Raw genomic sequence first — 3,605 nt, forward strand, 5'->3', positions numbered from 1 at the left:
CCCTGGTTGCAAAAGACCCTGCCATAGCACCCGTTTGTGCAGTGTACCCAAGAAAAGCGTGCCAGACGGCTTCACAAAGAAAGCGATATATGGGAACCCGCGGCTATGTCTGTGGTACAGGTACCGACAAAAGTTAACGGAACACTGGAGTGGTGTATATAGTCATCTGAGCGACATGGTTGCTGCAAACAGGAGCAGATAGACTTACAAACAGGTGACCGGGAACTCGACGCACCTCCCAGTAAGTGTGTCCACTCCCGTTCGCTACTAGGGTGTCGCCGAGATCAAGAAATACGTCGCTCTGGTGTTCCGTAAACTTTTGTCGGGATCTGTACATGAGTAAAAACAGGTGCTATACCACAGACTTGCGCCCGTTACAAAAAAAAAAAAAGAATAGGAACTAAATACCGTTACCCGTTACTTCAGAAAAAAGTAACTAAATACGTTACTCGTTACCAACATACAAAAGTAACGAGTTCTCGTTACTCACAGGTAACGACTTACTTTTACGTTACCGCCGCATAGTTAAAGGAGCCAACAAACATGCCGTCACTTGCCTTCAACTCTTTATGAGGAATTGCACTTCAGAAGAAGCTGATACTCGAAATTTGTCGTCCGTCCTTGGTGTTCCGTGTCTCTCGGCCCCTTACCATGACTCTATATCAGTTTGCCTGGACCTTCTCTCTCCTTTCCGAAGTCGGGGTGATTGGAGATTATGAAAACACAAGAAAAAATACCGGTTTTCGCGCCACCGATCACCAACGGTTCCCAACATCCAGCAACACATCCAGCGCGGGACCTTGAGTCACACGTGGTCGTGGGTCACGCAGGTCAATCTGCACGCATTGCGCCACGCGCAGTGCCGAAATGTGCTCCCCCGCGCTGAAGAAAAGGAACGAGTAACGTAGTTACCAATTTTTGTAACTGATTCCGTTACTATTACAATTTTTAAAACGGTAACTGAATCGTTACTTCGTTACCAAAAAAGTAACCGTTACCAAGTAACGAGTTACTTGTAACGAGTTAGGCACAACTCTGCCATACCAAAAGTCTCCGTGTATCGCTCCCTTGCCATACCCTGGCCCCCTTTCCTTAGGACGCACTGTGCATAGGGGCCGCGAAGGAGGGCAGGGGGAGTGCCGTTGCCCCCTTCCCCCCGTGGCCGCGGTAACTTTTTCATATTGACGGCATTCAGGGGCAAAATCGGCGGCTTTCCCCCCTGGACACGGCCTGGATACGGCTTTCCCCCTCCCCCAATGGAAAAGATCCTGGATGACAAAGCCCCCAAATGCACATTCCCCCCCCCCCCCCGATATGAAACAGGCGGGGTATTTACGGGCGGCATGCGCGCGCACTGTACGTCGGATGACGACGTTGGGTAAGATACCACACAAACGACGTTCAGGTACTTACATGGGCATTGTCTTTGACACTTTCACTGGACGCGCATGCTGGGCTGGGATCAACGTGCGGAACAACAGACACCTGAGATTCGTCAGAGCTACTTGAACTTGAACTGGTGGAATTGACACAGCTGGGCCTCCTTCCTTCTGAGTTAAGGCGGAGATTTGTGCTGTGCAGCGCTCTGTGTGTGCATTGTTTCTTCTTCGTGTCCCGTCTCTGCGCTGTTTTCTACCTACCTCCTTCCTCCTCCCATCGATTTAAGGTGCTCCAGGGGATGTGTTCATTGGCATCAAAAAGCCATTTCCTATATTTCTTCCGCCGGGGAGCACCGTCACTCATTTTGCGACAGTTACATTTGCATTTATGCTCGCCTTTATTTCACACGGTGTTTATAGCCGATGCCACTCACGATCACATATTCTTGCCATAGGACACGGAACGGGCAGAACGGATGGAGGCATTGGTCATAAAAGCCAAGCCCAAGCGCCCTGCACTGTGGCAGCCTGGCGGTTTATCAGTGCCCCGTCACAGAGATATCGCCCAAAAGGCGATAGGACTCTTTTTTATTTCTTATTCTTTCCATGTGCTGTCATTTTCCCTTTCTCAGCTGCAGGACCAGGGTAATCGTTTTACCTTATCTCCTACTTCCAATTCGCGCGGCTGTGGCAGACAGGTCTTCTCACGTACACCGCTGTTCCTTCCCGTGTTTTTCGGAGATTGCCTATAATTTCAGATTGCATTTCCACCTCTTGGATATGAGCCACCTTCTCGTGAAATGGGTTACAGAGGACTCATGAGATTTCTATCCCATCACGTGTTTGTTGGATCAAAAAACGGCTTCAGCTATTGCAAAGAAACCGAGCTCCGTCGGCAGCTTTACCGGTAAAGCGTTTCATATAAAGTGGGACGAGAATAAGGAGCCTGACCCGGCATATTTGGTTGCAGCAGGTAAGTTTAATGGCGTTTACTTCACTTTCAGTGCGGGAATGAGTTTCTTTGTGGAGCACCTAAATGCATATATATTCACAGTGTGTCAAATGAATTGTGCAAGCTTCATTGATAGACAGCTGACGTCTCAAGTGGTATGTAGGAGTCTCTCCCGGAGATTGACATTGGCTGACAATTCGCACTTAGCTTCCGGACCCGAATTTTCGCGCGCTTGACGACAGCCGGGCTCGTAGCTGGTATTAATTGGCCCCCACTTCCTGCGCCGTAATGCAAAAGCCGTCTTCGTCGCTTATCCCACTTGCAAAACGCGGAGAAATCCATATATTGCCCACGTGTTCACGAGTTTCGATTCAGACATAGACAGTTCAAGCCCGGCCCATGTCAGTCTCTACCGCTCTCCTCTTCCAGCCCTATTTATCAGCAAGGAGAAAGTAGATGAATTGGGAGGGCAACTGATGAAATATCGACCCTTTGTGGAGAAAGCGTGAGCCTGGTGAAGCGTTGCCCCTGTTTAATTAGTGGGCTTGATGTAACCTATTGCTGGTTGTCTTCGCATCGTGGCTTCATTTGACAAAAAGCCCTCTCCAACAGCAGGGCCTAGCTCGACACTTGCTACTGTCTTTCATTCGTCTTCGCTGCAATCTCTGAATGGGTTCCTTTCAACCAGGTGACCTCAACAAAATGGAGAAGCTAAGGGCGGAGCTGGCGGCGCACTCAGCGTCAACGCATGTGGCGGACCAGGGGACGACATCAGGGTCCCAAAAGCGCACGTCCTCTGTAAGAACTTGGCTCTCTTCCTCGTCCACGCATGGAATCACTCAGTAAATCACATTAGTGCCTTAGGCACGGAGACAGCAGATTCAGCAGTGCAACAAGACGTTCTTACAGCGCTTCTTAGTTTACCTTTTTTAGTCGCAGAAGGAGGACTGTTGCAGTCACAGAGCTGAAGTGAAGGGGCTCCGTAAGCAGGTGAAGCATCTGAAATCTCGTCTGGATGAGGCTGAGAAGAGGCATGGTTCGTACAGTGCCTGATTAACTGTGTTGCGTCATCACGTGTAGCTGTTGGAATGTGTCTGTGATTTGCAGGAATCTGTTGATGATCGCACGGAAGTTATTAAGCTCTTGTTGTAGACACGTTACCATTTTCTCTTGTTGCTTGCGCAGAGGCTGCTAAAATGGTCAAGCGTCTAAGCAGGGTTATGAATCAAGTGCAAGGAAACGTCACAGTACAGTCCGAAGTGAGCACATTTAAA

The 3,605-nt window shown here is 49.3% G+C and overlaps 1 long non-coding RNA gene across 1 annotated transcript; it reads left to right on the forward strand.

Moving 5' to 3' along the window:
• Positions 1-2,078: 2,078 nt before the first annotated feature.
• Positions 2,079-3,402, forward strand: LOC135395425 (uncharacterized). Its single transcript, XR_010423076.1, has 3 exons — positions 2,079-2,352; positions 3,020-3,129; positions 3,265-3,402. It is a non-coding gene; the product is annotated as an uncharacterized LOC135395425 (long non-coding RNA).
• The last annotated feature ends 203 nt before the right edge of the window (positions 3,403-3,605 follow it).

Source organism: Ornithodoros turicata, chromosome 5 (assembly GCF_037126465.1).
Source record: "Ornithodoros turicata isolate Travis chromosome 5, ASM3712646v1, whole genome shotgun sequence".
NCBI classification, from domain to species: domain Eukaryota; kingdom Metazoa; phylum Arthropoda; class Arachnida; order Ixodida; family Argasidae; genus Ornithodoros; species Ornithodoros turicata.